The sequence below is a fragment of the Gracilinanus agilis genome, chromosome 1, assembly GCF_016433145.1.
Source record: "Gracilinanus agilis isolate LMUSP501 chromosome 1, AgileGrace, whole genome shotgun sequence".
Classification (NCBI taxonomy): domain Eukaryota; kingdom Metazoa; phylum Chordata; class Mammalia; order Didelphimorphia; family Didelphidae; genus Gracilinanus; species Gracilinanus agilis.
The window spans coordinates 329,106,591-329,119,266 of record NC_058130.1 but is presented as its reverse complement, the minus strand read 5'-3'; the positions used below and the strand labels follow the sequence as shown (position 1 = coordinate 329,119,266).

The window sequence follows — 12,676 nt, the reverse complement described above, 5'->3', positions numbered from 1 at the left end:
TGGCAGATGAGAGGCAACCCAGATGAATGTTTTCAACATTCCTCTCCAAACAACTTTAAAATCATGCTTCAAATTAAATTTTGGGGTGGAAAAGACAACAAAATTTTGGAATGGCAGAGCCAACCAAAGGTCAGAGTGGGCCATTTTTCCAACTATAAAAAACTTTGGAGTTTGGCAGTAGATGTTTTTGATACTAGGGTGAAGGCCCAAAGCCTGCCTATACCAGTGTCTGGATCAACAGTGGCTGCAGCAGCAGCAGCAGCAGCAGTTTCAGAAGCTCTCAGCCAAGAGATGGTAAAGTGGTCAAACAAACTGGCCAGAAAGAGATTACAAGGGACCCTTTGCTGTCACTCATTACAACTGTTACCAATTGGCAACTCTCTTGTCTATACACAGTTCTGAGTCACAGTCCTAGGGCAGAGAAGAATAATATGGTAGTCCATCATAAGGGAGTAGAGGGCCTGATTACTGTTCCAAAGATAAGAGAACACTAGCAGTAGTAGCTGCAGGAGACTAATGGCCCTTTATGAATTAAAAACCAGGATCAAATCACCTTGGAAGCCCCAACCCCCAAATTTGTAGACCTTTAGAACTAGCTCTGAAGACAATAGCACATGCAAAAAAAATTCTGAAGCTTGGGCCAGTAGCTTCAGAGCTTCAAAATCAAGGAATAGACTAGAAAAATGAACAAACAACAACAACAAAATTTGATTATAAAAGCTACTGTGGGAAGGGAAGCAGGGAAGACCAAGACACATACTCAGAAGAAGACAACAATGTAAAAACAGTTTCAAACAAATGCTAAAAGAAAAATGATGACTAAACCCAAGACCAACAAGAATTCTTGGAGGATTAAAAAAGATCATTTGTAAAGGAAATATTGGGAAAAATTAGAGTAATATAAAAAATGAAAAGATAATTAACAGTTTATTTAAAAAAAGGCACAGAAGTACTGAAGAAAATGACATTTTAAAAAATTAAATAGGCCAAATGGCAAAAGAGGCACAAAAATTCACTGAAGAAGAAAAACTCTTTTAAAAGTAGGAAAGGGTCTAATGTAAAAGAAGATACAAAAATTCTTTGAAGTAAAGAACTCTAAAAATAGAAGAGGCCAAATGGGAAAAAGAGGTGCAGAATCTTGCTGAAGAAAATAATTATTTTAAAATTGAGAATTGGGAAAATGGAAGCTAATAATTACATAAGATATTAAGAAACAATCACACAAAGTAAAATAATTGGAAAAGTAAGAGAAAATTTGAACTATCTCATTGGAAAAAAAACAGTTGTGGAAAAAATAAATTGAGAAAGTATAACTTAAGAACTATTGGACCACCTGAAAGCCATGATCAAATAGTTTAAATATCGTATTTCTTGAAATTATTAAGGAAAACTGCCCTGATATCTTAGATCCAGAGGGGAAAACAGACATTGAAAGAATGCACCAAACACTTCTTGAAAGAGATCCCCAGATGAAATCTATAGCCAAATACCAGAGGTCCCAGGTCAAAAAGAAAATATTTAAAAGGAATGATTCAGGAACATACAAAATTCAACAGCATCCACATTAAAGCAGTAGAGGGCTTAAATATGATATTCCAGAAGGCAAAGAAGCTATGATTACAATCAATAATCATATAGACAGCAAAACTGAGTATAGTCCTTCAGGAGAAAAAATGTCTCTGGTGAAATAAACAATTTTCAAATTTCCTGAAGAAAAGATCAGAGCTAAATATAAAATTTGACATTCATAAAACTTGAGAGAATCTTAAAAAGGTAAAACTGAAAGAGTAACCATAAAAGTATCAATAAAAGTAAACTTTTTATATAGGAAGATAATACATGTAACTCCTGAGAACTTTATCATTATTAGGGCAGTTAAAAGGAGTTTACATAGACAGAGGGCATGGGTGTGAGTAGATAATATTGGAATGGTCTCCAAAACAAATTAAAGGGTGAAAAAGATGAATGCATTGGGATAAGGGAAAAGGGAGAGGTAGGATGGGGAAAATTTTCTCACATAAGAGGCCCTCAAAGGAGATCTTTTACAGTAAAGGGTAAAATTAGGTCAATGGTGGTCAATGTTTGAATCTCATTCATCAGAACTGGTTCAAAGAAGGAAGTGTTTATTGTAATATTTAAATTACTATCAATATCTCAAGTATTAATTTTATAAAGTTTATTAATAATCACTTGAAATAGAAGAAATAAAAAAAAAAAGAAATAGAAGTTCAAAGCCTAATTTTCTAACTAAAGTAAGACCATGTGTATAAATTCTCCTGCCTGGCTCAAAGCCAGCTTCAGCAGCTGCATTCAGAAAAATAGAAAGAGAGGTGGGATCACACCAAAATTTTATCCTCCCTACATTTGCACGTAAAAATACAAATGGGATGCTGGGTAAGAGAGTCTTGGGGAACAAATTGTATCTTTACATATATATATATATATATATATATATAGTGTGTATATACACACATATACATGCATATACATCTATGTGAATATTTAATATTATTGAATGAATACTTGGATATTAATGTCATATATACATACATATGTATATGTACATATATATACATATACATGCCCATACATCTACATGAATATTTAAAGAAAAATACAACAGTTTAGGTTTCTATTGATCAACAGTTTTATCATGTTTTATAGGATAGAAACAAAATTATAATTTGTAACAAAGACTAAAACTTCCTGACACCCAGAGGAATGTAGAGAGTTTAAAGTGAGTAGTTAACACAATTATTCAGTTGGCTCCTCACTGAGAAAAGGGGAAAATAAAGGAGGGAGAAATATATAGCCATCTCTTCACTTTATTCAAAAAAGGAAACAAAATTATATTCTCTCCCCTCCTAAGTTTTAATATTAACTCTGCCTTTTCTGAAGGATGTAGGCATTATTCTTTCTACCATTAATGATAGTTGTTTTTTTCCCAAATAGTCTAGGTTTGAATGTAAAATTAGACTGATATAAATCTTATAATATTTTTTTCTTTTTTTTGATGACTGAATTAGATATAGACCAATTTAGGTGTTTGGAGAAGTCCACTTTGTCCAAATCCCTGTTAGAGCTCTGGCCTAACCTCAGCCAATTTAGAATCTAACTTGAAGGTGAACTTAAAAGTGCCCCTAGACCAAAAGAGATCCTAGACTTGCTTAGAAGAAATTTAAACTGCTATTTCCAGAATTATCACAAACATAGCCTTGTATGACCAGACCTCTGGGACACCTCTAGAGAGGAGGAGATGCCTGGTTTTATCTCCTCCCTTGCAAAGCCCTTTGGATTTGACTTAATTTGACTTTAGTAAGAGAACTGAGTTGATGGCAAAACATTATTCATCTCAAAAAATTCTCTTTAACATATAGTCTCACAGAAAGGGTGGGGCTGGGGTTCGAGGGGTGAGGCCAGAGGTTTTCCAGGAAAGTTTACTGCACAAAGAAGTCTCTTTTCTCAGATGGCCTACACTTTGGGACTATTGATTCACTTTTCCCTAAACGCCCAGTTACATTCCTCTATATTCTGGTCAAACAAGCTGAAAGTGATACTTATTTATTTTTTTTAATGAGTTAATTTTATATTTGGATGAGGATTAGAAACTGAGCTCTGCTTGTATACCAGCTCTTACTCTATGGCCTTACTCTCCTAATACATCTTGGTCATGCTCCACAAGTAGGAATTAAAGATGAAAGCAGAGGTCAGTTTCTAAGCTGAGGCCCTCTCCATCTTTTTTCATTTCCTTAAATCTTAGTTATATGTCCATTAATGACCCTCCACCCCCACAATCATTCATTTTATTTGCTTTGGCGACATGATCTTCAGCTCTCCATTAATTTACTTCATGGGCAGTATTTGAGCTTGTAAAAATGACTGGGAAGGTTTTACATTTCTTTGCAGTGTCTTGAGCTACACAAAAACTTCATGGTAAATTAGGTTTATTAGAGTGAAGCATTTAAGTTGCATGTGGACTAGAAAACAGCTGCAATCAGAGCATCTTGGTTATGTTGGGGTTTTTTTCCCCTATATGTTCTTACAATTTCCTGATTAAAATCTGAAGGGTTCTTCATATTAATTAAATTAACTTCAAGATATCCTTATCAATTTTCTTAGTAACACAGTATTTGTTAAATTTATTCCTAGCACAATTTTGAGATGTGGCCAGGCTAAAGTGAATTAGGTTGCTTGACCTTGTCCATTTGTGTTTGATTATATTCAGTTAAACACATTATCCTATCCTGTCCTATATTTTTGCTGAATTGTCTTTTTTTTTAAACTCTTACTTTCTCTCATACTAACAGCTCTAAGACAGAATGGCAAGGGCTAAGCAAGCAGGGTTAAGTGCTTTGGTCAGGGTCACATAGGTAGGAAGTGTCTAAGGCTAAATTAAAACCCAGGTCCCCCCAGCTTTATCCATTTTGCCACCCAAGTACCCTAATTTTTTCTTTAATATATCTCCCCTCTCCTCTCCCCCAATTCCCACCTTCTGCCAATACCAAAACCTGCTTTTGCAGAATCTTAGTATCTCAGATTTGGAAGGTATTTAAGATCTGGATTTTAACCAATAAAAAATATGAGGCCATTTACCCAAGAAACATTATTTATTTATGGGGACATGCAAACCCATTAACAAAGAATGAATTTTTCACTAGCCTCTTTCTGTGAAAGACCTCTAGTGAGTCTTGACTCTATCCTTTGAAAAGAGGTGTGCCATCTTTCTGATTGCCCTGATAGTTCATGATGGATATTTCAGAAAAGGAGATATATTTAAAGACATCAACTCTTCCCTCATTATTTTATTATAGAGGAGGTTGGTCTTTGCCTAAACTAGGAAGACACCAGCACCCCCAGCCACATGACTGGCCTACTATACTCTTAAATATGTCAGAGTTCATTGATGGTTAATCAACACTATCTTTATTCCTTTTAAAATCTTAACAACAGAGGAAAGGTCCCAGTCCAGTTTGTTAGCCTGGGGAAATAGGGGTGGAGATAGGCTGGGGGCTGGAAGTAACCTTTGCATGAAAGCAGACTTTTTCAGCCTGACCTTGGGAGGCTAAGGGAAAAATTATTACACATAGAAATATTACTAATAAATAATACAATTCAACATTAATTTTCTTCAAGATCTGAGAATAGAATTTCCTTCTAAGGGATAACATGTTCAGCACATGATCATCCAAACTTTGCTTGAAAACCTCTAATGAAATGACAATCCCTTCCCCCCAAAAGAATGCTTTCCTCTTGGGAGTGGACCTTAAATATTAAGAAATTTTTCCTTTTATCAGCCAATTTTGTGGCCTCTAATCTTCCATCAGTTGCTCCTAGTTCTGTCCTCTAGAACCCATGTGAACATATTCAATCATTTTTACTCCTTTCAGACATTTAAGGACAGTGATCATTACCTTCCTTAACCTTCTTCAGAATAAATATACCCATTATATTAAGGTATTTTGTCATCATAGTATTTCTTTCCTGGAAACATAACAAAGCCAGTGTATAGGTAAAATTTTCTCCTATTGTGTCCAAATTTGGAGGGAACTATTTTAGTCTTTCAGACATTGAGGAAGCAGGTTCTTATCCCTCTAGTCCTTAATAGGGAGAATACCACAGGAATGGTAAGACTTTAAGCACTCTGTGCCCTATTCTTTCACCAGGGTCTGGGCAAATCACATACTGACATCTTTTCTTTTCCTTGGAAGAGATAACTTTGAGATTTGGTGCCTTTTCTACTAAGTCCGGCAAGGGCAGGTGGATGGTAGGGATGGGAAATGGTATGAAGATAATAGAACTTTCAGTCCCTAAACCTCCTTACAATTAAGTGTTGGATTCCCTTGTCTCCAATAAGAAACCTTGACTTTCCATTACTCTTTCCCAATGAGGACCCTAACACAGCCCAGCCATTAACCCACTGCCTTCCCCCCACCCCACCCCCAAAAAATCTCCAAGAGTCAGGGAAGCTTTAAGTAGGTAGGGAAGTTCTAGAAGCAGAGGACCCAAGAAGCAGCTATGGAGAAGGGGAAATGTATCCCCTAATCATGAGATCATGACTGCCATAAATTCCTACCCCTTCACCCAATGAAGGGTACAGACTCTTCCTCCCTGCTGCTAGGCTTTCCTAAGACCAGCAGGAGGAAATAAGCACTCATTCTGGTATGGACACTGAGGGAAATCTGACAGGTGTCCTCTTATGAGAGGTCCCTTTCTCCCAGTCTCTCCACATATAGGATGGAGAATGAGACTTCTTCGCAATGTAACTGATCAATCTAGGTTGGATGAGACTTGCTTGGTTTCCTAGAGGGATACTTGCATTTAGAAAAGGATGGTGCTACGTGGGTGGAGGTAAGAGGATATGGTTGGTGAAGAAGTTAGACTTTTATCTCCCCATCTCCTCCACATCTATTATCTTTGCACGCTAGCACCTATTTTGTTGGAATAATAATTTTAAATGAGAAGCTATCTTTTATAACCAAACTCCTAGAAATATCTTTGTTTCTATTTTATCTCCTCCCAATTATTTTTCAGCCCTTTGCTATCTGACTTCCAATCTTAGCACTCAAATTGCCCTCACCAAAGTTATCATGGTTATCTTAAAAACTGAATCCAAAAGCTATTTTTTACTCTCCTATTTTTCTTCTCTGCAGTTTTTGATACTCTGAGCATTCCCTCTACCCCAATGTTTTCTGTTCCTTTACATTTCTTCTCCTCCAACATGCCTAATCTTTTCAATTTCCTTTGCTAAGTCATTCCATTACCTAAACTTGTGGATCTCCCAATCAAGACTCCATTCTGGGCTGTGTTTATGGTGTTTCTTTTTCTCTCTACCCTATTTTAATTTTTTTCAAAATTTTATTTTTATTCAGATTATGTGTTGATACAATTTTAAATAATTGTTTTCTGACATTTTGTAATCAATGTACTCTCTCTTCCTTCCTTCCTCTCCCCACTCCTCTTTCCCCCCTCCCCAAAGATGGCAGGTAATATAATATAGATTGTACATGTGTTTTTGTACAATATATATTTTCCATGTTCATCATATTATGAAAGAAGACACACATTGCTTATATTAGAGAAAAAATCATGAAGGAAGTAAAGTGAGGAATGGTATGTCATGTAGGATTGCTAGGTGGCTTAGTAGAGAAAGAACCAGGCCTAGAAACAGAAGGTCCAGTGTTCAAATCTGACCTCAGATACTTCCTAGCTATGTGCCCCCCGGGCAAGTCACTTAACCCCAGTTGCCTAGCCCTTACTGATTTTTTGCCTTGGAAGTGATACTTAATATCAATAATAAGACCGAAGATATGGGTTTAAAAAATTAAAGAATAGTAGGCTATACCCTATTTTTCATAATCTCACCAATTTGGACTGGTTTCAGTTATGTCTTTGCAAATGACTTCAGCATCTATATCTTTCCCCTGAGCTTTAATTTTGAATCACCAACTTCTTATTGGACATCTCCAATTAGATGCCCTCCCTCCATTTTTTTGTTGATTAATTGTGTCCAACTCTTTGTGACCCAATTTGAATTTTCTTGGCAATGATCCTGGAAGGGCTTTCCATTTCCTTCTTCAACTAAATTTATCAATGAGGAAACTGAGGCGAACAGGGCTAATTAACTTGCTTAGGGTGAGTTAGCAAGTATCTCAGGCAGGTTTTGAACTTTGGAAGATGAGCCTTCTGACTTCAGGTTGGACACTATCTACTGCACTACCTAGTTGCAGTAGGAGCAGAACTACTGAGTAAATGCTTATTGAGCTACTTAGTATGTTTACTCTGGCAGAGTCCAGTTATGCACTTACCGAATGTTCACATAGCCAACTTGAAATACAGAATGTTTTCCAAAATATTGTAAAACTAATTTTAAAACAGTAAAAGCAATGTCAAATATTCATTTATCCCCTGAAGGTCATGCAAGTATATAAACCTATGACTTTACTAGTATAAGGAATACCTGATGTGGAACCTTCTTTCACTGATTCAACATAGTCTCTTATTTTCTTATTTTGTATTTAATATTAGCTGGCAATGTATCCATCCTTTCCTAGGGATCCTTCTAGCATAGTTTCTTCCAGTTGCCAACATCTTTTTTTTCTTCCCTTTTGAGTCTATAACTTTTGAGCCATCTCATCCAAACGTCTTAATCTTTACTAGACTAGTACGTATTCTTAATATGTTGAAGAATGACTTATTATCAATGGGCCTTGTATCCTGAAACCAAAACTTCTATCAAGAATATTTATCCAAGGGGGCAGCTGGGTAGCTCAGTGGATTGAGAGCCAGGCATAGAGACGGGAGATCCTAGGTTCAAGTCTGACCTCAGACACTTCCCAGATGTGTGACCCTGGGCAAGTCACTTGACACCCATTGCCTACCCTTACCACTCTTATGCCTTGGAGCCAATACATAGTATTGACTCCAAGACAGAAGGTAAGGGTTTAAAAAAAATAATATTTATCCAAAATGAAGACAGATGGGACGATCACGGAGTCACAAGATTTTGAGCTAAAGGGACCTTAGAGATGATTGAAACAAGTCTCATTTTTGAGATAAAGAAATGAAGGTACAGGGGATAACTAATTTACCCAGGGTGACTCAAATGGCTCTTATCAGGGCTGAGGTCCAAAATATTTCCCCCCCACCAATTACATATAATTAAAAACAATCTTTAACATGTTTTCTGAAATTATAATATCCAAATTGTTCTCTTCTCTTCCTTCTCTTCCCTCCCCCATTTCAAAGACATTAAGCAATTTGATCTGGGTCATATATGTAGGATCATGCAAAACATATTGATCATGTTGTGAGATAATACTCATATAAAACCAAAACCCCCAAATAAAAACACATACAAATAAAATAAGGTGAAAAATAGTATGCTTTGATCCACATTTAGACTCTATCACTTCTTTCTTTAGAGGTGGATAGCATTCTTTGTCTTTTCTTATTTCCTTCAGAACTGTCATGGATCATGGTATTGCTGAGAATAGCCAAGTTTTTCCATGTCTGCTCATCTTACATATTGCCATTATTGCATGCAGTGTTCTCCTGGCTCTGCCTACTTCATTGTACATCAGTTCATCCAGGTCTTTAGAGATTGTTCTGAAATGATCCTGCTCATCATTTCTTATATAGCAATATCACTGTTATATGCCATTATTTTTTCAGCCATTCTCCAATGGATGGATATTCCCTGAATTTACAATTCTTTGTCACCCTAAAAAGAGCTTCTATGAATATTTTTGTAGTTGCAATGGTTTTGTTTGTACAAAACATTTTTTCAGATTAATGCACAAGAAATACAGTAGAATTTAATGTTGAAAATGTTCAGAGTCCTCTTGTTCATTAATTCAGCCTTAGTCTTTACAAAAATAATATCTACATTGTATAAGGTCTATACATTAGCTTTTTTTATTCTCATATAAGCATTACACATCCAAAGGTGGCACCACTACCAGAAGCAAAAGTCAATGGAGGAGAAAAGCAAACAGGTATAAAACTTATAAAAATAGCTGATCCTCAACATGGTTTCTCACAAAAAATAAAGTCTCAATGAAAAGTGTAAGAGGATTGAAATCATTCCAGAAAAAGGCTAGAGACTCAAGAAGTTTTTGGGGAGAAAAACTTCACAACAAACTTTGCCATCCATAAATGGACCTGTATCTAGGCATAATTTGATGGCAACAATTTGAGTATAAACTGAAGTTAGAACAAGTTGGAAATCTGGTCAGCAAATGGTGATTTACCATGAAGCTCCAAAGGCTGCTGGAATATGTGGCAAATTCAAAGCATCTTGCAAGTTATGACTTGGAAAGGATAAAACTCTTAGGTATGTGGCAAAATCTGATAACTGGAAGATAAACACTTCATCTAATTGCTGTATTTAGGCAGCGTCTGTCTACAAAAGTTGCATTACAGGATAAATTCTGGGGAAAATGGTAGTAATGAAGAAAGTCAACTGAAAAGCAGTTATCAAATGCAATTTCTTCAAGCCTCATTCTATTGTTTGAACTAAGATGATGACAATTAGGATTAGGCTCTTCCTTACTACCTAACAAATAATTTACCTTTAGAAAAATATAAGGATAAAAAGGTAAATGTAAAGCCCTGCAGAGATGAAATCCACCAGTTTCTCTGATTACTGAGGCATCAAATGCCTGACATTGTATTTAAAGGTATCTTGATACTGTGTCATGGGTTTATCAATTCCACAAGTTCCTACTACAACTTTGCCAGCTACACTCTCAGGTGAGGCAAAAATACTCCTTTTCACCTGGCCTTTTTTGTTTTTAGAATAGCCTCTATTGTTGAACTGTTGTCATTTCACCTTCTGATCCTCTCTTTCCTGTTCAAGTTCTTTTATTCTCTGAGCTTTTTTTTCAATGCTTTCTTTTTATATTCCCATTGCTGGGCAGTTTGTTTTTGTTTTGTTTTGTTTTTTGTTTTTTGTTTTTTTTGACATGGGCTTATTTCCACTGTCCTCTTTTGCCTTCCTTCCTTCTTCCACGGGCTTCAAATTGAGTTAGAGGTGTGACTTCAGCATTACCATAACCAACAAATGCGATGGCAGCAGCTCCATTTTCTTCATCTATCTCCTCAATCTCTGCTTCATAACACTGTCCATCTTCACTCCAGACTGCCATACATTTGTCTCCTACTTTCCAGGAGTGAGTGGGCTGAGCAGAAGCAAAACTGTCTGAACTTGCAAGAGTTTTCGAAGGTTGGGTTGAAAGAAGATCTTTGGTTACTTCTATAACTTCCTGAAAAATCTTCTTTCAATTTTAGTAAGTCTTCATTTTCTCCATTTCCAGATAATGCTGCCTCAACTTGTTGAAGCTGAGCCTTGTAGCTGGCCAGCTGCTTTGCTAGATCTTCAGATATCTTGTATAAGGCCAGGGCCGAGCCAGGGCCGGGGATGGGGCAGCAGAAGGTGAGGCAGCGAGGCCAGATGATGAACACAGAAGCAGCTACCGATTCTCTTCTTCAGCGGCGGTGACAGCGATGACTCGACCTGGTGCTGAGAGGAGGAGGCTGTCCGTTGGTGGGGAGGGGGAGGGGAAGCGTACAAAACTTTTAAAATTTAATAATCAAAATAAGCATTCTCTGTCTATTGTTTAGTCACAAATTCTGCCCTTATCCGCAGATCTGACAGGTGGGCTATTCCATGCTCCCCTAATTTGCTTATAGTATTATCCTTTAACTCCAAATCATATATCCATTTTAACCTAATCTTGGAATAGGTGTAAGCTAGTGATCTATACCTATTTTTAGCCATATTGTTTTCTAGTTTTCCCAACAGTTTTTGTCAAATAGTGAGTTATTGTTCAAAAAAAGCTGGGATCATCAAATACTAGATTGCTATGGTCATTTAGAACTCTATATTGTGTGTCCCTGATCTATTTCATTGATTCATCATTATTTTTTTCTTAACAGTACCAGATTATTTTGATGATTATTGCTTTGTAGGTCAGCTTGAGACTTCTTTGGTTAGGCCACCTACCTTGACATTTTTTTCATGAATTCTCTTGATATTCTTGACCTTTTAGTCTTCTAAAGGAATTTTAGTATTTTTTCTAGTTTTATAAAAATCCCAAGTGTTCTGAAATCATATTAAATGCTTTTTAGGTAGATTATAAAGTAATCCTTACTGATGTAGTTTGTGCTTCTTGAAGCATGCATGCTCTTCTGCCATTTTTGTCTGTGGGTTTTTGGGTAGCTGTGCTAAACTCGGCATAGAGTCCATTGACTGAGCAAATGAAAGGGGAAAGAATATGCTTCCTCTACTCTGTCTCCTGCCCCAGTCCCAAGAAATAGGCCTAAGACAGTGATGGGCAAACTATGGCCTGCGGGCCAGATCATGCCCCCTGAAATGTTCTATCAAGCCCTAGGACATTATTCCTAATCTGACTAATACAATGAGTAGAAAACAATACAATGAAACTTCGAAAGAGTTGCCTTAGAAACAGACTGATAGATGAGCATTTCCTTTCCTTTGGCCCCCTCTTTAAAAAGTTTGCCCATCACTGGCCTAAGAGTATTTGTTTCTCTTCTGGGTTGTTTTCCCTCTGTTCAAATGCTAGAGGTCATCTTCATGGGCCCAGGAGTTCAATTCATGATACCTTTGGGGCCAGGAATGCAGACTGGATGATACAGCCAGGAAATCAGGCAGGGAAGGCTTGAGAAGACAGTGTCTGGGATTCAAGCTCAAGGCTTCATAGGGACTGTGCTCTAGAGCAGAGATGGTAGGGAGGTGGAAGAGATTACATCTCATCTACTGGGGGAATGTTTACATAGATTTCTTTTATTATTTATTGATTAAAAATTCCTTTGTAAAAGTTCCACTGTTTCACACTATCATAAAATACAAAAATAAAAGAATTAAATGAAAAAGCATTTGTTAAGCATTTACTATGTGCCAAGGACTGTGTTAGGTACTAGGGATATAAGTATAAGCAAGGAAAACATTATTTACCCTCAAAGAGCTCAAACCCTAATGGGGAAAGGCACCATATTAAGGGAAGCTAGAAATGGGGTTTTAAGCTCTTGGGAAATAAAGTTGATACCTAGTTCTGGGCAAAATAAAGTGAAACTTCTCTCATCAGACCTATGTTCCCAAGGCAATGTCCAGTTTCCAGCAGAAAGGGAATGAATGGCTATGGAATGGCATGGTGCT

At 36.8% G+C, this 12,676-nt stretch overlaps 1 pseudogene; it reads right to left on the bottom strand.

Moving 5' to 3' along the window:
• Positions 1 to 10,141: 10,141 nt before the first annotated feature.
• On the bottom strand, positions 10,142 to 11,737 carry LOC123251354 (annotated as a pseudogene).
• Positions 11,738 to 12,676: the final 939 nt, after the last annotated feature.